The 24,512-nt window shown below is 37.4% G+C and overlaps 1 protein-coding gene across 7 annotated transcripts in view; it reads right to left on the reverse strand.

The window, feature by feature from the left end:
• Positions 1-24,512, reverse strand: part of CUL2 (cullin 2) — a 158,396-nt gene that overhangs the window by 84,807 nt on the left and 49,077 nt on the right. Inside the window, exons 1-3 of one of the 7 annotated variants that reach the window (XM_060658974.3) lie at positions 19,753-19,933; positions 19,180-19,336; positions 18,604-18,730 (exon numbers count right to left, since the gene is read on the reverse strand). The exons of 1 other annotated variant lie outside the window; for it this stretch is intronic. The gene's annotated coding sequence lies outside the window, so the exon portion shown is untranslated. Of the gene's footprint in view, positions 1-2,036; positions 2,118-18,603; positions 18,731-19,179; positions 19,337-19,752; positions 19,934-19,998; positions 20,188-24,512 lie in introns of those variants that run through there. 5 more of the 7 variants (XM_060658975.3, XM_060658976.3, XM_060658973.3 and 2 more) reach the window with 5 other exon arrangements.

The following is a 24,512-nucleotide window of genomic DNA, read 5'->3' on the forward strand; positions in this document are numbered from 1 at the left end:
AACCAAAAAGTTGACGTCATTCTTGTACTTACAGCCGCTTGATATTTCCCACTATAGATAGCACTAAGTTTAAGCTCATTGACAACATGATTCTATGATTTGACCTTAGACTAAAGCCTCTCTCCAGGTTCCTCTTCTCATGGGACTCCCTTCCTTAACATCACAATCCAGTAATTTCTCTCTGCTTAGAGGTCACTGAACACAACAGGCTGATTCATATAACCAGCCTTTACATTTTGTTTTCTATACCTAAAATTCTTTTTCTTCCTCCCTCCTACCCATTCACCTAACTCCTACTGACACTATATAGCCTTGGTTCAGTATATCTGCCTTTAAAAAACTTTCTTGGGCCCATTTAAACTAGGTTAGGTGCCCTATCTTACGTATTACATGAGAATTCTATGCTTATTTCTATTAGAGCATTAACCAACCTGAACTGTAATTATCTGAGTATTTCCTGAGGGTAGGGCCTATTTTGCAACTATATATCAAAAAGTTGTCAGTGTTCCCTTCATAACAGTTTTCTTCCCTTATAAAAATGGGATATACTATCCACTGCTTGTAAATTATTTTAATGGTTGCATAGATTGCCTTTTAGCTTCATTCAAGTTTTGATTCAAATGAATCATAGTGCCATTGACTTCTCTTCTGAGGCCAACAGATTTATGGTAAAGTGGGATCATGTGCAGTGATAATCCATACTTAGACAGAGGTCAAGGTGAAAAAAACACCAGCCTAGTGAAACATACTAGAAATTCATGAACCAATAGCTGAAAGTATGCTAAAACTGTCTACTAAATTCTCTGCTTATACAATAGAAAGTTCACATAACTAAAAAAAAATCTAAGTTCTTTTATCTAAATTGCTTACATGATAATTTATTCATTAAGAACTTATGTAAGAATACTATAGAGCAAATAAAGAAACAGGGCCACAATCACTGCACTATTCTCCTACATCTTCCAAGCTGTCTGGTAACTCATAAAAACAAGTAAGAGTCTTCTTCATCCCTGTGCTCTACTAGGGACCACACCAAGGTCCTATGCCTGACAGCCTGCCAGGACCATTTCCATCCCCACTCAGATTACGTCCCACTGAGTATCCACAAAGTTCAAGTGTCACATTACCACTTTAGCTTTCTTCTGAGTTCCACTCATGCAATGTTAGGATTTGCAACACTTAGGCAGTACATAGGTACCATGCCTAAGGCCCAGGAGTATTATGAGCCCTAAAAACAAATCCAGGCTCCAAATAAAAAAACAAAAAAAAAAAAAACCAAAAAAAAAACAAAAAAAATTCATGTGTCATTTTATTTCCAAATAACATCATCACTATTAATTATAGTATCTGTAAACTTTTCATTGCATTTGAAAACAACTTATAGACTAGATTTTCTCAGAGAACCACTTCTTAATATGTATTATCAATAGTAAATTTGGGGCGCCTGGGTGGCTCAGTCGGTTAAGCGGCCAACTTCAGCTCAGGTCATGATCTCACGATCTGTGAGTTCGAGACCCGCGTCAGGCTCTGTGCTGACAGCTCAGAGCCTGGAGCCTGTTTCAGATTCTGTGTCTCCCTCTCTCTGACCCTTCCCCATTCATGCTCTGTCTCTCTCTGTCTCAAAAATAAATAAACGTTAAAAAAAAATTAAAAAAAAAATAGTAAATTAAATAATTACAAAAATTACTTACATAATTATAGTTATATGATCCAGAAATTCCACTCCTACATATATACCCAAAAGAAAACATGGCCACACAAAAACTTGTACACATATGTTCACAGCAACATTATTCATAAAGGCAGAAATTCATAATTATTCATAACTCAAATATCTATCAACACTTAAATGGATAAAATACATTATATACATAAAATGGATCATTCTTCCTCAATACAAGAAAAAGAAGTATTGATAGATGTTACAAAATGGATTAACCTCAAAACCATTATACTAAGAGAATGAAGTTCGTCATAAAGGCAGTCTTCAGAATGCCTTCTATGCTATGTACGTTATATATTCAAGCATTACTAACCTTCAACCTGAAAGTCAGCAAATCCAGACTGTAGGAAACTACTGGATAATCAGATTTCTTCAATAAACTATGCACACAGATAAGAGAGAAGAGAAAAAGAGAGAGGGAGAGATATACGGAGGGGGAATTTAACTAAGACTAAAAAGCACATTAATCAATCACAGTATGAATGACTTTGTTTGGGTGCAGATTTGAGGTCTTTTACATTAAATTATGATACCCCTGGAAACTTAGACAATGATGGGATATCTGATGACCTTAAAAAATTATTTTTTATAGTTTTTATAATGATAATTTGTTTTAATGAAAGTCCTTATCCATTAGGGTCATATTCCAAAATATGTATGAATGTAATGAAATTCTGAGATATGCTTCAAAATTAATAGCTTGCTTATGAATTAATAATTGTTGAGAATGAGTGACAAGTACCTGAGGGTTTATTTTACTATTTTTTTGGTATATATTTGCAATTTTCCAAAGGAAAAAGGTAAAAATCCTCCTCCTCAACAGCATTAATAGTTTCATAAACATGGGGTAGGGGAGCACATAAAAGAAATAAGAATACTTAAAAAAGAAAAAAGATATTAATCTAAGTGGTCCAACATGCAATCAGTATGTATCTAAGAAAATCAGAATGAGAGGCAATCATCAGAGAAAAAAATATCCTAGAATGAAGAACATGAGTTTTCCATCTAAAAAAGATCAACACAATACCCAGAATATTTAGTTTTAAAAATAAACAAGAGGCACCTCTCTTTGACATATTAAAAGACTGGGGATGAAGAAAAGATTCCAAAAGTTTTCAGAAAAGAAGAACAGGTTACAACAAACCCTGAGTTGGAAAGTCTTTAGATTTATTGATAGCAACGCTGGAAGCTGGAAAGTAATATAAAGCAATGTTTTCAAAATTCTCAGGGAAAATAAACTAACCACCTAGGATTCTCTGTCAAGAGTGATATCTCTGTCAAGAGTGATATTACTTCCCATCCAGTCTCTTTTTGTAGGAAAATAAAAAATACATTCTATCAGGAGGAAATGAAACAAACAAAAAAAAAGACTTGGGATCCCAGAAAGAGAGGGATCTAACAAAGGAGAAAGGAACAGGAATTTTTCAGAATAGCACCTATGCAGATTTTAAAAACAATCTGCCCAGGGGCACCTAGGTGACTCAGTTGGTTAAGCCTCCCACTTTGGCTCAGGTCATGGTTCATGAATTCGAGCCCCATGTCAGGCTCTGTGCTGATAGCTCAGAGCCTGGAGCCTGCTTTGGATTCTGTGTCTCCCTCTCTCTTTCCCTCTCTCTCAAAAATAAATGAACATTAAAAAAATTTTTTTTAATAAAAAAATAAAAACAATCTGTCCAGATAGACACAGAAGAATAAAGGGCTCCAGGAGTGTTATCCTCAAGAAAAGGAGAAGCAGGAACTAATAGACTATCTCAGGTGTCAAACAAACTTTTCTTGTAAAAAAAGTAGAAAGTAAATATTGTAGACTTTGAGAGCCATTAAGTCTCTGTTACAACTACTCAATTCTGCCACTGCAGCACAAAAGCAGCCACAGAAAACAAGTAAATGAATGAGCATGTTTGTACGCCAATAAAACTTTACTTATGAAAAACAGGGAGAGGGAAAGATTTGGCTGCTGGGCCATATTTAGCCTGGACCCTTCCCTCCACACCCTCACTCTCATTGGGTGCTATGTTTGGACACAGAAAGAAGCTGGCAGCTCTGGTGGAGAATTTGGGGGCAATTTAGGTGCATTACATTAAAACGTAAACAAAGGATTAAGTAAAGACTTCCTAGTTAGGACACAAAAAGCCTGAATCATATCAACGATATAGTGTTGTAGGACACAATATCAGTATATAAAAATCTGTTGCATTGGGGCACCTGGTGGCTCAGTCAGTTGAGCAGTCAACTCTTGATTTCAGCTCGAGTCTTGATACCAGGATCGTGAGATTGAGCCCCGCACTGTGCTCTGCACTGAGCGTGGAGCCTGATTAAGATTCTCTCTCTCCCTCTGTCCCTCTCTTCCCAGCTCATGTGCCCTCTTTAAAATTAAAAAAAAAAAAAAAAAAAAAAAAAAAAAAGTTTTATTTCTATACACTAATAACTATCAGAAATAGAAATGAAGAAAACAATCCCATTTACAATTGCACCAAAAAAAAAAAAAAAAAATACTTCGGAGTAAATTTAATCAGAGGTGGAAGACCTGTACACTAAAAACCATAAGACACTGAAGGAAAAACTAAAGAAAACAAATGAAAAGATATTCCATGCTAAAGACACTCCATGTTAAAATGTCCATACTATCTAATGCAATCTACCAAGTCGATGCAATCCCTATCAAAATTCCAATGGCATTTTTCCCCCACAGAAATAGAAAAAACAATGCTAAGATATTATGGAACAAAACAATAACACAAACTCACATATACAGAGAACAGACTGGTGGCTGCCAAACATGGGGAGTGAAGGGTGAGCAAAATGGGTGAAGGTGGTCAAAAGGTATAAACTTCCGGTATTAAAATAAACAAGTCCTGGGGATATGATGTACAACATGAAGACCACAGTTAATAATACCATGTTACATATCTGAAAGTTGTTAAGAGAGTAAATCTTAAAAGTTTTCGCCACAAGAAAAAAATGTTTTATAACTATGTATAACTGATGTTAACTAGACATACTGTGGTGATCATCTGGCAACATATACAAATATTGAACCATTATGCTGTAAACCTGAAACTAATGTTATATGGCAATTATACCTCAACAGAAAAAAAAAATGAATGAAAAGAAAACGAAAAGCTGCAGCCTGGGAGAAAATATTTTAAGACATACCTGGCATAGGACAGATACACACACACATACACACACACACACACATGCACGACTAGTATCCAGAACTCTCAAAGAAGTCTATATAAAGAACTCTCAAACTCAATTAATAAGAACACATACAATCTAATTAACAAATAGTGAAAAGACCCAAAGAGTTCAGAAATACTGATGGCAAATGAGAACATAAAAGAAATTCAACATCATTAGTCATTAGAAAACTGCATATTAAAACCTCAACAAGATACCACTATACACCTATTGGAATGGGTCAAAAAACCTGACAGAATCAAATGCTGATGAGGATGTGGAGCAACAGAAACTCTCATTTGTGCAAGTGGAAATTTAACATGAAATAACCACTAGGCAGCTTCTCTTAAACATGTATCTTTTCATTTGACCTAGTAATCCCATTCCTATTAGAAATAAAGGTAGACATTTATAAAAAAAACCTAAACACAAATTTTTAGAGCACTTTAATTCATAACTGCCCCAAACTGGAAACAACCCAAATGCCCATCAACTGGTGAAAGAAAAAACAAAATGTGGTACATCCACACTGTGGTATACTATTCAGCAAAAAATGGAACAAATTACTGATATATGGATGAGAACAGATGATGGATTCTCAAAAGCATTAGCTAAGCCAAAGAAGAGATTCATTAGACTACCTATTGTAGGATTCACTTTACATGACATTCTGGGAAAGGCAAAAATAGAGAGACATACATCAGATCACTGATGTCAAAGGCTCAGTAAAGACTACAAAAGAGCAATAGGAAACTTTTGGGGTGATATTAACTATGATGGTAGTTACATGACCATACAAAATTATCAAAATTCAAAGAATTTTTTAGGGTAAATTTTTCTAGGTGTAAATTACACTTCCGTAAACTTGACCCCTCAAACTCAAGATGTCCATTCTTCTGCAATATTCCACATCTCAGTAAATGACATCCTCATTCACTGAATTGATCAAGCCAGAAATTTTATTAGTCATTCTTGATTTCTCTCTTACTGTTCTTTACAAATCAATCCAATCAATAAGTTATTCCAACTCTATCTTCTAACCACTCTTGAATTCATCTGCTTCTTCCCATTCCCACTGATAACACCTTAATCCAAATCACCACCTCTTACCTGGCTACTGCCATAGATTCCTAAGTGACCTGCCTATATCTTTTTCTGATGCCTTGGTACATGCCACATATCATGGCCAATGTAAGCTTTCTAAAATGCAAATCTTATCATTTCATACCCTCTGCTTAAAATTCTTCAAAGACTCTAACTTAAAGTCTTTAGTATGTATCAAATATTTTACTGTTTAACAAAAAATAAAACTCCGTGCTGTCTTAATTTGATACTCTAACATCCTTCCCAGAAAATTTCGTAAATATTTTACTAATATTCTGAAAACAAAAATTTTTTAATCAGTTACCAGTTCTAAGAGAATAGCTAGGCAACCTAAGATAAAGAGAATAAAGAAATAATCAGGAAAATCACATAGATAGGCTATCTAGATTTCTGACAGAACTGTTCTAAAATCTCAAATTTTAAGTTTTTCTCCTTACTACACATACTTCACTCCTCAGAACACTAAAAGGTGACCTGTCACTAGCCTTTCCTTTCTCCTGAGAATCTTAACTTTCCAGTAAGTTTTAGGTTTCTGAGGCTGAAAGAGAGCTCCAAAAGAACATGTTACTGCCCAAACTATGATGTGGTAACACAGCCTGACAAAATTCCTATCCCTAAAAATGTTTTAAAAACAAATTTATTGGGGCGCCTGGGTGGCTCAGTCGGTTAAGCGTCCGACTTCAGCTCAGATCATGATCTCACAGTCTGTGAGTTCGAGACCCGCGTCAGGCTCTGTGCTGACAGCTCAGAGCCTGGAGCCTGTTTCAGATTCTGTGTCTCCCTCTCTCTCTGCCCCTCCCCTGTCCACACTCTGTCTCTCTCTGTCTCAAAAATAAATAAACATTAAAAAAAAAATTAAAAAAAAAAATAAAATAAAAATAAAAACAAATTTACTAATAATAACAGAAATTTTAAAAAAGACATAACTGCCAAGATCAGATGGATTTTAATTTGAATCAATATTGTTCTTCACTTAAACATTTTTCATATAAAGAACTAATTTGGATAATTACATTTCAGCAGGTAAAGCAGTTAACAGAATCTCAAAACATTGAATTTTAAGTATAGAACTGAGGTTGGTACATAACTGGATAAATATTTTATTTGAAGTATAAACTATTTTAGTAAAATGTATAACCATGTTTAACATCTTGATGAAGGTGACTGTAGCTTAACTATTGATAAATGCTTTAGTGTGCCACATTTCAGCTGACTTCCAAAAGTAGGATTCATCAATAATGTAAATAGCTAAACACTTAATATTGTGGTTCTCTTTTTAGTAAAAAACAAAACTACCAAATGACTTTTTATTTCAGTATTGAAATACAGGCAAAAATTTGACTATTCCAAAAATTACCAATAAGATATAATACTAGGGCCTAAATTAATTTCAGGTAAGTCAATATACCATATAATTTTTTTTCGGTAAGCTTTATGCTCAGTGTAGAACCCAATGTGGGGCTTGAACTCACAACGTATCAAGACATGAGTCCGGATCAAGAGTCAGATTCTTAACCAACTGAGGCACCCAGACGTTCCCATAATTTGTTTTTAAGTTTTTAATGTTTATTTTTGAGAGAGAGACAGAGAGAGACAGAGCAAGAATGGGGGAGGGGCAGAGAGATGGAGACACAGAACCCAAAGCAGGTTACAGGCTCTGAACTCTCAGCACAGAGCCCGATGAGGGGCTCGAACCCACTAACAATGAGATCATGACCTGAGCTGAAGTCAAAAGCTTAACAGACTGAGACACCCTCGCGTCCCCATAATTAGTTTTTTAAATGACATTCAGCGGGCTTACAGCAGGTTATATTTGAATTAATGTAATTAGAATATAACTAATTATAATTAATATAAATTGAAAGAAAATACTTTAAAGCCTAATACAGAGCATTATTAACTTTGGAATATTTTCCATTTCCATAAGAAATGCTACCTCTACTACACACTGACTAAAAACACTACTGTTGTTTCATTTAAAAATAAGCTCCAGGATTCATCTAAACAATTTCTTCTTGCTCTATTCAAATGAGAGAGCCATTAGATAGAGCGAAGAGATATCTTTATTGTTTGGAGACATGCCGTACAATGCTTTTTGTTGCAATAAGATTTGATCCACAGAGCTCTAAGTACTCTACAACGGTCATTTCTGTATGTTCAAAAAAAAAAAAAAAAAAAAAGGAGGAGGAAGTGGGGGAAAAATAATAAAGAGAAATACAGTAGTCTCTCATCAATCTTGGTTGGCAAAATGTAGATTGCAGGAAGAAAACCTGTAAGTCTCAAATAAAAAAAAAAAAGGAGGAGGACAGTGGGGAGAAAGGGATTATGCTATAATAAATAAGTTATAGAAGGCAAGTGCTTCCAAACTAAATCCACCTGACCAGAATTAAAGACCCTTCTTTCCTCAATGAACTTGAAATTCTCCCGCAAGTCAGTATAGACTGTACTTTTTTTCAAGTTTTCACATCGCTCTTATCAGCATGAAGTTTAATGTCCTTTTTACTTGCTTTCTCACTTTTTTCTTTTCTTAATAATTTAGGCAAGGACTTTAAGACATCAACCAGCCTTAAAAGAAAAAACAAAAACATTCTCATATACCTATCTCAAATGAGTTACAGAATGTGAATCTAACTCCCTCATGGGTAGGCAAGCTCAAACTGGCATGCACACTAGACAAAGCCATTACCTTTTCACAATAATTGCCTTTTCACAAATAATTGCAACATCCAGAGCACAATTTTTCCTAGGCCTGATCTCCTACCCAAACATTGAAAAGGATTACCCTAATCACCCTGTCTTTACACTACCCAAAGACTTGCAGTATTTGTTATCCTATTCTTTTGAAAGATAAATCATATATATTTTAAAATATTGGACTTAAATTTTTTTCACAAATACAAGGATTAATAGTAATTTGCTTTAGCCAAGTTTTTTGTTTGTTATGGGTTACATGACTTTTATGGAGGAGGGGAATCACATTCTGAACAGCTGCTACTGGTTTATTATTGGCTGTACTAAAATTCAGAGTCCTTGCTTCACCTTCCAATTCTTACCAACTTTATTTATCACTATTTCTCAACTGGTCCTTTTTTCCAAACAAATTAATGTACTTGCAAGCTCCTGTATATTAATTCCCACTTAAGTTCTAGCACAGTTATAGAAGACACAGACATGGGAGAATAAGAAAAAAGTGATACAGGGCGCTTGGGTGTCTCAGTCAGTTGAGCATCCACCTCTTAATTTTGGCTTAGGTCATGATCTCACAGTTCATGAGATGGGCTATAAGCGCAGAGTCTGCTTGGGAGTCTCTCTCTCTCCCCTCTCTCTGTCCCTCCCCCCTCGAAAATAAATAAACTTAAAACAAAAAAAGAAAGAAAAGGTGATACAGCTATGGCAGATACACATCAGCTTTGCTGACCACCACCTCCTGTTTAAAATCCCCAACACAGCTTGAACAACACAACCTCTTACCATCCCATTCTTTCACTTAAGTGTCCCTTAAGGTAAAGAATAAAGACAATCCAACATAGCAAGTTGTAAAAATAAATGACACCATAATGACACCAATTTTCCCATAGGAGGGACACTAAGCAGGATGTACTTTGCCCATTCTTTACCACCATCGTAACACCTAACTACAGAGTTGTTAATAACAATAATAATAGCAAATCTTTATTGACTGCATATGTTCCAGAAACGATGCTGTATACATTTTATACATTATCTAATTCCTCAGAATAACCCAAAATGGCTATTATTAGAAACTACAGTTGGCTCGGAGCAAGTGGATGGATGATAGTTAAGCCTTCTACAAGAAGGCAAGTAGCACCTAAAAAGTCAAATGTCTCGGGGCACCTGGGTGGCTCAGTCGGTTGGGCGTCCGGCTTCAGCTCAGGTCATGATCTCACAGTCCGTGAGTTCGGGCCCCGCGTCCGGCCCTGTGCTGATGGCTCAGAGCCTGGAGCCTTTTTCGGATTCTGTGTCTCCCTCTCTCTCTCTCTGCCCCTCCCCTGCTCATGCTCTGTCTCTGTCTCAAAAATAAATAAAAACATAAAAAAGTCAAATGTCTCAGAGCGGTGGAGGAAGTTTCTGCTAGATGTCAAAACATAAGAAAGAGGGGCTCCTGGGTGGCTCAGTTGGTAGAGCATATGACTCTTGATCTCAGGGTTGACTCTTGTGGGTTGATCCCCACACTGAGAGTAGAGTTTACTTTAAAAAACAAACAAAACATGAGAAAGAAAGAAGGAAAGGAAGGAAGGAAAATACTAGACTCAAAAATGAAAGGGTGTGGGGGTGCCTGGGTGGCTCAGTCAGTTAAGCAGCCGATTTTTTATTTTGGCTCAGGTCATGATCTCATGGTTCGTGAGATCGAGTCCCATGTCAGAGCCTGCTTGAGACTTTGTCACTGTTTCTCTCCCTCTCTCTGAAAAATAAACAAACATCTAAAAAAAAAAATTAAAGGGTGTCAATCAAGAAACTATTCTGTCAATGGCAATGTGATCCTAGACTAGTTACTATTTCATTTTTTCCATCTGCACAACATAAAAACAGTATAGGGGCACTTGGGTGGCTGAGTCGATTAAGCATCTGACTTTGGCTCAGGTCATGCTCTTGTGGTTCATGAGTCCGAGACCCGCATCAGGCTCTGTGCTAACAGCTCAGAGCCTGAAGCCTGCTTCGGATTCTGCATCTCCCTGGCTCTCTGCCTCTCCCCCACTAATATTCTCTCTCTCTCTCTCTCTCTCTCAAAAATAAACATTAAAAATCTTTTTAAATAACATAAAAACAGTATAACAAGGCAATATTTATAAATACATTTCAAGTTTGCTGGACAATGCTAAGTTCAGGTAGTATTTTCTACTCTTTTCTGTAATTTAAATTTTCCATCCATGCTTTTGAATCTAATGAAGACCAAAACTGTATCACTGCTGAGATCTTTATGCCTTTACTCTTTCTCATACTTTATTCCCAAACTATCAATTAAAGACTTTTTCATTCTACTTTTCTCATAAGCAGTTCATTTTAATGTTTATGGGTTTCAGATAGGAAAAAATACAATTCCTTTCATCATAATGCCAATTTCCATAATCCTCAATTATCTTCTTCAAAACTGCTTTTTTTAGCCCTCTAAAATTTAACTTCCAAGCTCTAGTCAAAGTTTGGAGATCTCTAAGTGCCAACATAAAGCCATCTACAGAAAATCCGTACAAAATACCCTGTCCTTACTTACATTATATGCAAAACTTAACTCAAGATGGAAGAAAAACAGGGGCGCCTGGGTGGCTCAGTCAGTTAAGCATCTGACTTCAGCTGAGGTCATGGTCTCCAGGTCCGTGAGTTCAAGCCCTGTGTCAGGCTCTGTGCTGACAGCTCAGAGCCTGGAACCTGCTTCAGATTCTGTGTCTCCCTCTCTCTCTGCCCTTCCCCCATTCATGCTCTGTCTCTCTCTCTCCCTCAAAAATAAATAAAAGCATTAAAAAAAATTTTTTTAAAGATGAAAGACATATACTTAAAAGATGAATATAAATATATAAAATATAAAAGATATAATATATAATAAATATAATATATATTATATAAATATTTAATATTTAAAATATAAAATAAAATATAAAAATATAAAAACAAAAAACTCAGGGGTAGGGGCGCCTGGGTGGCTCAGTCAGTTAAGCATCCCACTTTGGCTCAGGTCATGATCTCATGGTCCATGGGTTCAAGCCCCACATCGGGCTCTGTGCTGACAGCTCGGAGCCTGGAGCCTGCTTCGGATTCTGTGTCTCCCTCTCTCTCTGCCCCTACCCCGCTCATGCTCTGTTTCTCTCTCTCTCAAAAATAAAAAAACATTTAAAAATTTTATTTTTAAAAAATCCATACTTAACGAAAACAAAAACTCAGGAGTGCCTGGGTGGCTCAGTCAGTTAAGTGTCAGATTCCTGATTTGGGCTCAGGTCATGCATGACCTCACGGTCACATACAAGCCTTGTGTCAGGCACCGAGCATGGAGCCTGCCTAAGATTCTCTCTCCTTCTGCCTCTCTCTTGCTCACTACCTCTCTCAAAAAACAAAAACACACAAAAAAACAAAAACTCATAGAAGAACACACAGGGGAAAAGCTTTGTGACACTGGATTTAGCAATGATTTCTTGTATATGATGCCAAAAACACAAACAAAAGAAAACATAGATAAACTGGTCTTCATCAAAATTTAACTTTATGCACCAGAGGACACTATCAAGAGAGTGAAAAGAATCCACAAAATGAGAAAAAATATCTACATCTTATATGTCTGATAAGAGATTAACATCCAGAGTATATAAAAGAACACCTTAACAACAACAAATTTTTAAATGGGCACAGAACCTGGATATTTCTCCAAACATACACAAATGCCCAACAAGCACATGAAAAGATGTTCAACATCACAAGTCACTAGGGAAATGTAAATCCAAAGTACAGTAAGATACCATTTCACATGATGTCTATTATCACAACAAGCAAACAAGCCAAAAATGAAAAATAACTAATGTTGGAAAGGATGTGGAGAAATTGGAATCCTTGTGCAATGCTGGTAGGAATGTAAAATGGTGCAGCCACCATGGAAAACATTTCAACAGGTCCTCAAAAACCTAAATACAGAATTACCATACAAGAGCATCAACTGCTCTTCCAGGTACACATCCAAAGGAACTGAATAGTAGGCAATGGAAAAGATACTCGTGTTATAACATTTACTGCAGCATTATTCGCAATAGCCAAATGGTGGACAGAACTCAAGTGCCCATTAACAGAAGAATAGATAAGTAATTGCAATACACATGAAAGAAGTATTATTCATTCATTAAAAAGGAGTAAATTCTGATACATGTTACAACATGGATGAACCCCCAAACAGTATGTCAAGTCAGATAAGCCAGATGCAAAAGAATAAATACTGTATGATCCTCCTCTCATAAGGTACCAAAAGAGGCACATTCATAAGACAAAAAGTAGACTAGAGGTTACCAGGTGCTGGCAGAGGAGGGAATGGGGAGCTATTGCTCAATGGTTGCAGTTTCTATTTGGGATAATGAAAAAGTTTTGGAAATACATAGTGGTGATGGTTGTGAAGACATTGTGAGTACAATTACTGTTAGCGAACTAACTACACACTAAAAATGGTTAAAATGGGAAATTTTGGTACGTGTGTTTTACCACAATAAAAAAAAATACAAAAGCAGGTACTGTCCTTTTCATTTATTTGTTTTGAGAGCCAGAGGGAAAGAGCATGCATGTGAGCAAGGGATGGGTGGAGAGAGGGAGAGAGAGAATCCCAAGCAGGTCCTGTGCTATCAGTGTACAGCATGACGTGGGGCTTGATCCCACAAACCACGATCATGACCTGAGCCAAAATCAAGAGTTGGACATTAACCAACTGAGCCACCCAGGTGCCCCCCTAAAAAAGATGCTGTCCTTATAAATGCTTAAAATCCAGATCATATGGACAACAAAGTTCTGATGCAAAAGAAAGTATCTGAATCTCAGTGCAAAGTGATCTCCAAAAAATTTTAAATGTAATCAAGACAATATTTAGAAGTTCTAATCCTTGGAATACTTCTAATATTTAGAAGACAAAATGTCATTATTTTTGGTTCATATAGACTTCTACCAAATAAAAGAAATATTCTGACAGATAGTTTAACATGTTTCTTAAGGCTCAGGACTATTTGTGGATCTTTTTCTTGTCACATTCATTATTTTGGTAACTTCATACTACTTATGTGATTATTAGGACTGTAAGAAAAGTATGCTCTATTTCTCAATGTCAGAAAATAGTTATAAAAAAGGGGGATGGCTAACATAAACTCTACAGTGTCTAACTGGAATCAGTTATCAGTATGAACTCATGGTTTTTAATACAACATAAATACACACATACAAATAAAAAGGTACAGAAATAAACATGGATGTTTGTGCACACATGGATTAATGTGTATACATAAATATATTTCTAGCTCTGCTGGGAGGGCCTAGGAGCAATGACACCTCAGCAGTAATAAGCACACATAGCATCCAGATCTTGGTTTCTAAGTATCATTCTCCAGTAGAAGGAACCAGAGCTCCTTGGAGAAGTGACTGATTCTAGGGCTGCAGCAGAGAAATATAAGATGAACCTGGAAAATTTTTGGTGCCAGAAAAGTAGAGCTTTCTTAAAAAAAAGAGAATGGAAGTATGTTGAAAAGACAAAGAGCCAACCTGAAGGCCACAGCTGGAACAATCTGAGCAACAAAATAATGACAGCATTAGATTATAAACCACAGAATAAAATAAATATCTATGACTTAGTACAGATATAAACAAATTACTAAATAAAGAGAAGGGGCAGTTCTTCTTTACAGAAGAATTCCAATTAATAAATGTAGAAGGGGGACACATAGGAGGCTCAATTGGTTGAGCATCTAACTCTTTTGATTTCGGCTCAGGTCATGATCCCAGGGTCATAGGATTGAGCCCCATGTCGGGCTCCAGGCTGAGCATGGAACCTGTTTAAGGTTCTCTCTCTGTGTCCCTCTACCCCTCTCCCTACTTGTGCACTCTCTCCCACTCTCTAAAATTAAAAAAGAAGGAGGGGGGATCAAGCTGGAAACAAAAATTTAAAAATAAATGTAGAAGGGAAAACAAAATTTTTAAATAAATTTTGTTTTTTTGAAAACAAAAATTTAAAAATAAATAAATACAGAAGGCAAACAAAGAAATATAGAAAGAAATGAGAAAAATAAAATCACCATCAGGCAAACACCACTATGATAATTGCTTCAGGAAAGATCTACCAAGAATACTGAAATGACTGAGCAAAAGTTTGAGAAGAACAGGGATATCTGCACATTTTCAAAGACTCTCCCAAAGATATCTTATAATTACAAAAGGAAAAATAGTGACTCTACAAGGAGAGAAATATGACAGACACGACTTCAACCATATAAGAATTAACATCACCTCAAATAGGATATACTGACATCCTGTACTCTGTGATGTGCAGGACTCAACATTACTTCTGTAGTATCTTTGCCAAACACGCATAACTTCAATAAATCAAGGAAATATCAGACAAACGCAAACTGAGAGACATTCTACAAGATAAATGGCCACACTCATCACAAGTGTGAAAGTCATGAAAGATGAGAAAAGATCATATCATATGAGACTAGGGAAACACAACAACTAAATGCAATGTATGATTCTGAATTGAATTATGAAACAGAAAAATGATACTATTAGAAAAACTAGTGAAATTCAAATAGGGTCTGTAGTTAGTAGTATTGTACCAATGTTGATTTCCTGGCTTTAATCACTGTGCTCTAGTTGCATAAGTTATTAACATTAGGGAAAGCTGGATAAAGGGCACCTGGGCGAAGGGTATATGTTTCAAAATTTAACAAAAAAAATTTTTTTAAGTATTCTATGCATGTTCTCAACTGAATTAAAACAAAGTTGAGAAATTCAAGAAGTATTTACACAGCATAAATCCAACATTTCATTATTAGAAAAGCAACCTACATTGAAACAAGACTTAAGGTATTAATAGATACTTATTATGTATTTACAGATGCCAGAGATGTTGCCTTCAAGAAACTTACAGCTGGTAAGAGAAACAATGATAACTGTCGACCTCAATAATCAAAAAACTCTGACACAGACACAATCAGGTTATAATCCCATGATTAAATAACAATTAGTCACATCATTCATAAAGTATATAAATGAAAATCATTTAGATAACTAAAACCTTGAAATAGGACATTAACACCTACACATTTACAGAATTTAAGTTAGCTTAACACACTCACTACATATATTTCACATGGTAGTCTTATACCTAGTAATTAGTGTCTAATACTTTAAAAAGGACCATTAAATATTTTCCATCAAAGATTATATTTCTCCAATGCAGAAATAAGTTGGCTTACTTTAATCTCTAGCAAAAAGAATACAAGAGAATAGCAAAAATAACCACAAAAATAGAACTGAACTAAGTTTTTAAATCAAGAAAAATCGCAGGAAAAAAAAACCAGGTAAATTTAAAATTTATATAGCAAGTAGCTAAAGACAGCTAACAGGAATTCAAAATGTCAACCAATATATAAAGTGTTATACATTCAATAAAAAATATTCCATCTCCCCAACTCCACATAAGTCAATCAACAGAGTTCAATCATACCACAAAAGGTGTAGCAGATGCAATATCATGATCTTAACACTACTCATTGTCTCAAAACTTTTAAGAATCAAAAGAACTGCAGTGTTCTCCAATAAGCCTTCCTAAACAAAAAGTAACAGAATGACTCTACATATTCTTTTTTTTTTTAATTTTTTTTAACGTTTATTTATTTTTGAGATAGAGAGAGACAGAGCATGAATGGGGAAGAGGCAGAGAGAGAGAGAGAGAGACACAGAATCTGAAGGAGGCTCCAGGCTCTGAGCTGTCAGCACAGAGCCTGACGCGGGGCTCGAACTCACAGACCGTGAGATCATGACCTGAGCCGAAGTCGGATGCTTAACCGACTGAGCCACCCAGGCGCCCCAACTCTACATATTCTTAAAGATAGTAATACAAGGTTTACACTAACATCTGCAATGTAATAGAAACATTACTACTAAGATTCAAACCCAGCAAAGAGCCAGATTGCTCTGAACAGATATTGTGATTAACTGATTACTGAGAGAGGATTCACTCATACATCTTAAATATCAGTAACTTGTTATAACCTCCTAACATTCCAAATCTGTCTCTTTTTCCTAGACTTAACAATAGCCAGTCAAAAGTCTTCACAATATTAAGATTCCAGGGCTGATCCTGTCATTAATTTACTTGAATTTAATTGACAGTATATACAGGAAAACACTGCTCCCAATCACAGATATTTTCCAGCCAATAAAGAGAACAGGAAGATAAAGTGAACACAAAAGAAACAGAGCAAACTTTTATAAAAAGTCTCACAAAAAGTAACAGCTCTTTAAACAACTCTACATCTGTAGGTCCAAAACTCAGAGAGCAGGGACCAACTTACAAAATGTTGCAGTATTCCGGAGCCTTCTAAAATTCTTTCTACATTTTTTCCTTAGGTGGTCTCATCCTGTTTCATTAACTTTTAAATACTATTTAATACTCTAAAAAATACATGGTGTCAAAGCAAGTGAAGTATGCTACCATTTTGGCAAAGTGGGGAGAGGGATATATACATATTTGTCTGTATGTTCATAAAATATATCTTTGGAAAGATATGTACGAAAACACAAACCCTGTTTGGCCCCAAAAAAACTGGGTGATGATGGGAGACAAGAAATAGGGAAAAATTTCTCTAAACCCCACCAAACATTTTCTGAATCATATGAATGTAGTTTCTTTTCAAAACATAAACAAACCAACCAGTAAGTGCTGATGACTCCCCATCTCTTTCTCTCCCCACTAGAATTGAAGTCCTGTGAAGACAGAGATTTTTGTCTATTTTTGCACTACTATATCCCCACTGCCAGGACCATAGCTGGTGCCTGAAAAACATTTGTTGAATGAATGACTTCTTAACCTCTCCACTAAATTCCAGATTTGTATATCCAAATCTGGATATACAGATGTTCTCACCTTCACTTGAACATCTAACAGGTCTTACTTAACATGTCCAATCCAACTTTATCCCTATGTTTCCCTCACCACCTTCTCATCTCAATACATGGCATCACCAGCCTCCAGCTGAAGCCCAAAACCCAGGAGTCACTGCTGATCCAAGCAACTACACTCTCATGCAAGCCACAAGTTCAATCAATACATTTAGCTCCAAAATATACCTCAAAAATCTTTTGTAACTTGTCTCTAACACGCCAGTCACTATTCTATTCAAATCTACCACAGCCTTCTCTCGGTCTCTCTGCTTCTCTTCTCCTTTTATTCAATCTCCTCCTCCAGTCATGTTGCAAATCACTTCCATCTCGACAAAAATTCCAACAGCTTTTCAATGTACTTTAAGAATAAAGGCCAAACTCCTTTGGACAATAAGACCTCACAAGATCTGGCCCCTGGCTATGACCTAACCTCTTATTCCCCACTACGGTCCACCTTCACTGAGCTTCTTTCAGTTTGCTGACCCCAAGCTTGATATCATCTCTGAGAATTTCCACGTGCTGTTCCCTCATATAGGAATACTCTCCCCTCAGACTTCCAAAGGCTAAATCCTTCTGACTTTTCAGTTATCAGGTCAAAGGTCCCCTAAGACCGGTTTTTTTCCTGACCACAGCATCTCAGTCTTCTCTTAATACCACAACTCCCTATTTCCTTCATAGTACTTAATGATTCTCTGAAATTATTTTTATTCCTTATGTATTATGTCTCTCTCTCCCACACCAGAATCGAAGCTCCAGGAGGGCAGAAACTCCACTTCTTGCTTACTGCTCTATCCCCTAATGCCTGTGATAATGCTTGACATACAAACGAAATACTTAATATTTAAGTGAAAAGGCAAAACCAGCTCTAAAGAAGGTCCACAACATTTAATTTAATGACAAGACTGTTGAGGATTAAAGACATGGATAAACCATCTTAATAGTCATAAAACACTGAAAATCACCAGAGGATGGAGCCTGAAGTAAGATTATTTCAGATGCATCTGAACATTCAAATACATAGAAAAGGTATTTTTCACACACTATGTGCATGCACACTGCAGAAATGTTCCCCCAAGTTATAAACAGCATCTGAAAAGAAAAAAAGGATAACTCAAAACACTGTACATCTGTTATTTCATCTGGGACTCTTTTGGAAGGGCCTTCCAAACACTGTATTTGGGCAAAAGAGGCAAAGGATAACCAATTTGTTCATTTGTCTGTCTTAGAAAGGAATGTGAGATTCTAAAGGGTAGGGTATTGCCCTTTCAGTGTTTTTAAATTTCTATTAGGTAGTCAGTAGTCAATCAGAACAAACTGATTATTTCTCATATTTTACTTTGTACATTTGGAACAGACCTAGTTCAAAGATTTTTATACTGTCAAGTCAAAACACCTACAGTGAATGTTAATAGTTTATATCTTATCTCCAAAACTTAAACTTCTACGGTATTGCCCATCAACTGGTAATAGTAATATCCGAGGGAAAGGAGATGATTTAACAATAATAACAGTCTGCAATTCAGAGATATTTTATTTACATGAACGTATCTGTGGGGTTGTAGGTAATAGTCCAGACTCCCTAGTGTGTAAATGCTCTGAGGAGTCTAAGAATCTTATTTCACCAGACCCTAACTGTAGAGACAGGTCTGGCGTGCACATAGGATACTCCTCCCCACAGCTATCAATCTTCGCTGTCTGCGGAAACAAAAGTGAAAATACTCGTGGTAAGGATATAAGAGACTGATGCCCCCCCACACACCCCCAAACACAGAGTTGTGTATCCGTGTGAGCTCGTAAACAAGCAGAAGAGTACACGCACTCTCACCTTCCCTCCTTCGGAAGAAAATGGGGCCGAGGGAGGGGCGGCCAAGGCCGGGTAGGGGAGGCCCGGGATCCAGTCCAGGGGGTGGCCGGGCTTAGGGGTCAGCGCTCCGGGGAGCCGGGGTCCCTTATAGGACACCATCTTCCCTAGCCGCCCCCCTTTCATCCCTTTCCCCTCCCCCCTCCCCGCCCCCAACTCCTTTCCTCCGCCCCATCCCCGCCACCCATTAACCGGGAAGCGAAGTTTCCCGGCGCCTGCAGCCCGGCTCCCCGACCCTCAGCGGGGTTACCTTCTGCAGAAGCGGGACAAGGGACAGGGGACAAGGGGAGGGGGAGACAGCCCGAAGGAGTGAAGGACGAAGCCCCGGGCGAGGAAGGTGGGCGGCGGCGGCGGCGGCTGTCAGCTCGCGTTCCCCTGCTCACAGCGCTGCCATTACTGTGCGCCGAGGCCGCCTCCCCGGCCGGCCGCCGCCACCGGCCCAGGAGACACGGGGGGTGGGAGCGAAGCCCGGGGAGACCGCGCGCCGGACGCTCACCTGCCACGGCGCGCAAACACAACAAAGCTCAAGGCCGCCGCCGCTCCAGGACGGGACAGGGGCGGCGGGGAGAGGGGAAAAGGGAGTAGGAGGGGCTGGTTACGGGATCCGTAAAACAACCGTCCTCCTGATCGCCCGGTTTTTCCCCCCGACACACACGCTTCGATCTCCTTCTTTCGCTACCTCCAATACCCCCCTCAGAAAGCAATGGTAGAGTCCGCGTTACGGCAAGCGCAGAGAGCCTGGTTTAGTTCAATTGCGAAAGGCCACGGAAATCGGCATTCAAAGTGACTCCTTGCGGTACTCCCTGCGAATGAGGCAGTCGTAGTTGGCTGAGCACAAGAGACTCGACCCACCAAGTTTTGGGACTACTAGTCACAATACTACTAGTCAGGTATTTTCAACAGAAGTATTTTCCAGACCTGTGTGAATATTCTGATACCCCCACAATGGGGGATCTTTTCAAATGATCAAAAATGTATTAGCAAAACTATCTTCCCTTCTGACATACTCCTTTAGCAGGTTTTGTCTATAGCCAAATTCTAAAACCTTTTCCCTTCCAACGCTCTTTCTTAAAACTATCTGTGCCAATCCTTTAAGGCCCATTAAAAAACCCTGTTTGCTTCCTTGTCCAGGATATCAATTCTCTGCTATTCTCATAGAAACCCATCTTTTGCTGGTAAAATAATTGGCAGATTGATTTGTGAGGTAAACAGAGTTTGAAGACTTTCCTGATGAGACTTTGGTGCTGTTAATAAATGTGACTTTTTGATATTGTGAGATGAGATATGTCAACGTATGAAAGATCTACATGACACAGTGAGCCAATATTTTCCAAATGTCCGATGCAGGACATCACAAAATCATGCATAGGTAAAGGATACATTCAAAGTTCCAGGTAGACCAATGGAGATAGTTAAATATGTTTGAGTGTGTTTGTGTGTACACATACATAAAAACAAGGTACAAAAGATTCCTTGATATGATTTCAGATTCTTCATTGCAAATAACCTCTAAGAAATTACCACTTGTCAACGTTTCTGTAGCATCAGAAAAGAATATTCACACTTAACTGAAAAGACTATTAAATTCTCCTCCTAGAGCCTTCTATTTTCTTCATATACTTGAATCATAGAGAACACTTTTTTTAAGCCAGATATTAAAGAGATATGCGGGGGCGCCTGGGTGGCTCAGTTAAGCGTCCAACTTCGGCTCAGGTCATGATTTCATGGTTCATGGGTTTGAGCCCTTTGTCAGGCTCTGTGCTGACAGCTCAGAGCCTGGAGCCTGCTTCAGATTCTGTGTCTCCCTCTCTCTCTGCCCCTCCCCTCCCCTTCTCTCTCTCTCTCTCTCTCTCTCTCAAAAATAAACATTACAATTGTTTTTTTTTTAATTTTTTTAACGTTTTTATTTATTTTTGAGACAGAGAGAGACAGAGCATGAACGGGGGAGGGTCAGAGAGAAAGAGGGAGACACAGAATCTGAAACAGGCTCCAGGCTCTGAGCTGTCAGCACAGAGCCGGACGCGGGGCTTGAACTCAGGAACCGCGAGATCATGACCTGAGCCGAAGTCGGACGCTTAAACGACTGAGCCACCCAGGCGCCCCACAATTGTTTTTAATAAAATAAAAAAATAAAGAGATATGCAAAAATGTAAAACCATGCCATTCTTCTAATTTTTATTTTGGAAAATATAGTTATTATTCATAAAAATATGTGATGTATGTTGAAATGTGTAGGCATTTATTACTTTTTAATAATTAGGGTTTTTAAATTTCCCTTGTTAATTCTAACATAGTAACTATTGCTGGATATAAACCACATAAACATAAGCTCTTTGAGATCCTCAATAATTTTTAAGAGTGTGAAGATGTGCAGAGACCAAAAAGTTGAGAACCAGTGCCCTAAGTTCTGAACTGCCCCTGCTCTTGCCACTTTCCTTTTAAACCCTAGGTGGAAGTGAATTAGCATGAAGGGTGACAGACATGAGTCACTATCATTGTAACACCTCCTATTTCTAAATTCCAGAAACCTCTTATCCCTTCATAGCTTATCCAACCTATATAATACGGAAATTACGTTTTGAAAAAAATTATAGCATCCGAGCCTTTTAATATTAAATTGAGATTAGTTCTTCATTCCAGAAAAAAAGATATTGTTTCTGGCCAACACTTCAACCCACTACTTCAAGCAATGTTGGTCTTTACCCTCAAACCTAACCTCAAACCTTAGTTCATCTATGAATCCTTTCTTTGTTTTAATTTTTAGAAGAAATTACATATATTACTTAAAAAATGTGTTTTCAGGGCACCTGTACGGGTCAGTCACTTGAGCATCTGACTCTTGATTTCAGCTCAGGTCATGACCCCCGGGCTGTGGGACGGAGCTGAGGGTGGAGCTTGCTTAAGATTCTCTCTCCCCCGCTCACACTCTCTCTGAATAAATAAATAAATAAATACTTAAATTAAAAATATTAAAAAATTTAAAAATGTGTTTTGGCCTACATAATATTTATTGAATTCTTTTATTTGTTTCTTGATTTCTAAAGTATACATGTGTTTTTGTAAAAAAAAAAAAAAAAATCAGAGAGAGAGAGAAAAAAACTCTACCTATATTGCAGAAAAAGATGACCATGTTTAAATTGATAAATATTTCTCAAAAATTTTTCCATGAATATAATTAAATACATTTATGCAAATCAGATCCTGTTATAGATATGCTCTTTAGTAGTCAGTTATTTACATTTCAAAATCTTTATGATTTTGGTCTGAGACCATTAAATAATTCTTAGGCACAGTAATTTATAAATTAGTATTTAAAGAAGAAAACTAATGAAAAATATTTTATGTAGAATATCCTAATATGTCATTATATAAATCAGTAAAAAAAAGTGTGTCTATTTCATTTCCCACTTGTGAGTATACATAATCTTCTCTTTAAAAATTTTCCAAGTTCATTTCCTAATCTCCCTGTACCTACTATCTGAGGAGCCCAACCAGAATCATCTTCTGCCTTTATAAGCTTCCTTTACACACATGAAATCCAAAAAACCCTTATTTTTCCTGGACATTTGTGATTTCAAACAATTTGTCTCATTTTTACATTCTGTATACTAAATCTGACTCATCTGTCCTTGAATCTTCACTGGGAATTTGCATTTCCTGGTTATATAGTTTTTAAATGTTTTTCCACCGTTTGTTTCCAGTAAACAAAAAAATGAGATATTGGGGGCACCTGGGTCGCTCAATTGGTTGAGTGTCCAACTCTGAATTTCCGCTCAGATCATGATCTCACAGTTCATGGGATGGAGCCCCATATTGGGCTCTGCAGTGACAATGGAGGCTGCTTGGGATTCTCTCTCTCCCTTTCTCTCTCTCTCTGCCCCTTCCCCACTTGCTCTCTTTTTCTCTCTCTCAAAATAAATAAAACTTTAAAAAAGAGAGATATCGAAAAACAGTTTTCATGTTTGGAGTAGCTGATTAAGAAGCTGCTTTGTGCTTATAAAAGTGCAAGGCTGCTCTTTGGGGAAATATCTGACTGTAGGACAGGGGCAGAAAATACACAAGATGAGCCTGGAGCATCTTGTAGTGTAAGAAGGTAAGGAAGTCCTCAAAAATAAAAACATCCATATTGATTGGAGTATGTATGAGGGCACAAGAGCCAAGTGAAAGAATTTCCAATGGCCATAACTAGAACAATTTGGGAAAGAAAATAAAGTATTAGTGAATTATAGCCCAAAGTATAAAATAAATAACCATGGATTCATACTAATATAAATAAATGATAGAATAAAGTAATAAATGGGGGGGAAGAAACAATCTTATCTCCTGTAGGAGAATTCCAAATAAATTATGTAGATACTCCACCTAAAGGAAGGGGAGCATCAGGGCTCCTGGGTGGCTCAGTTGGTTAAGTGTCCAACTGCGGCTCAGGTCATGATCTTGCAGTTCATCAGTTCGAGCCCTGCATCAGGCTCTGTGCTGACAGCTCAAAGCCTGGAGCCTGTTTCAGATTCTGTGTCTCCCTCTCTCTCTGTCCCTCCCCCACTCACACTGTCTCTCTCTTTCTCTCTCTCTCTCTCTCTCAAAAAAATTAATAAACATTAAAAAAAATGGAAGGGGAGCATGACTCCCCATTTTGGGGGTGTGCACCATAAAAGTGACTTGCTTCCAAAAAATAAAAAGAGTAACTTTACAGTGGAGAAATATCACATAGCCAGATGATTAAAGTCAACATTAACAAGATAACTCATTGTTGATAATATGTTCCCTTGAAGTGATGTGATGAGAATGGCACTTGACCTCTGTGATCTTCCTCCCCAAAACGCTCAATTCCAATCTAATCATGAGAAAAACATGAGACAAATTTCATTAGAGGGGCATTCTGTAAGATACCTGAGAAGTACTCTTCAAAATTGTTAAGGTTATCAAAAATAAGATAAGTCTGAGAAATTGTCAGCCAAGGGTAGACATGACTAGTGAATGTAATGTGCATTCTGGATAGGATCCTTGAAC

Source organism: Panthera onca, chromosome B4 (assembly GCF_046562875.1).
Source record: "Panthera onca isolate mPanOnc1 chromosome B4, mPanOnc1 haplotype 2, whole genome shotgun sequence".
In the NCBI taxonomy this organism is placed as follows: Eukaryota; Metazoa; Chordata; class Mammalia; order Carnivora; family Felidae; genus Panthera; species Panthera onca.